The sequence below is a fragment of the Gavialis gangeticus genome, unplaced genomic scaffold, assembly GCF_001723915.1.
Source record: "Gavialis gangeticus isolate Ggan-Ray unplaced genomic scaffold, GavGan_comp1, whole genome shotgun sequence".
Taxonomy (NCBI): Eukaryota; Metazoa; Chordata; order Crocodylia; family Gavialidae; genus Gavialis; species Gavialis gangeticus.
In genome coordinates, this window is record NW_017728992.1 from 163,318,158 (window position 1) to 163,318,375 (window position 218).

Consider the following 218-nt stretch of genomic DNA (forward strand, 5'->3'; position numbering starts at 1 on the left):
GGTTTACCCCGGCCCCTGCAGACCCCACGGGTCCTCGCCGGGCAGGACAGAGCAGACTGCCTCGCCCCCCGCCCCGCCTACCACGGCCGATGCCAGGGAGCGCGTCGAGTAGCGAGTGGGCCGGGGTGGGCAGTGCACTTGGCTCCGCGCCCACCAGCCTGTGAGGGGAGGGGAGAGCACCTGGCACTGGGGGGGGGGCGGGGGGCCTGCCCCCGCCC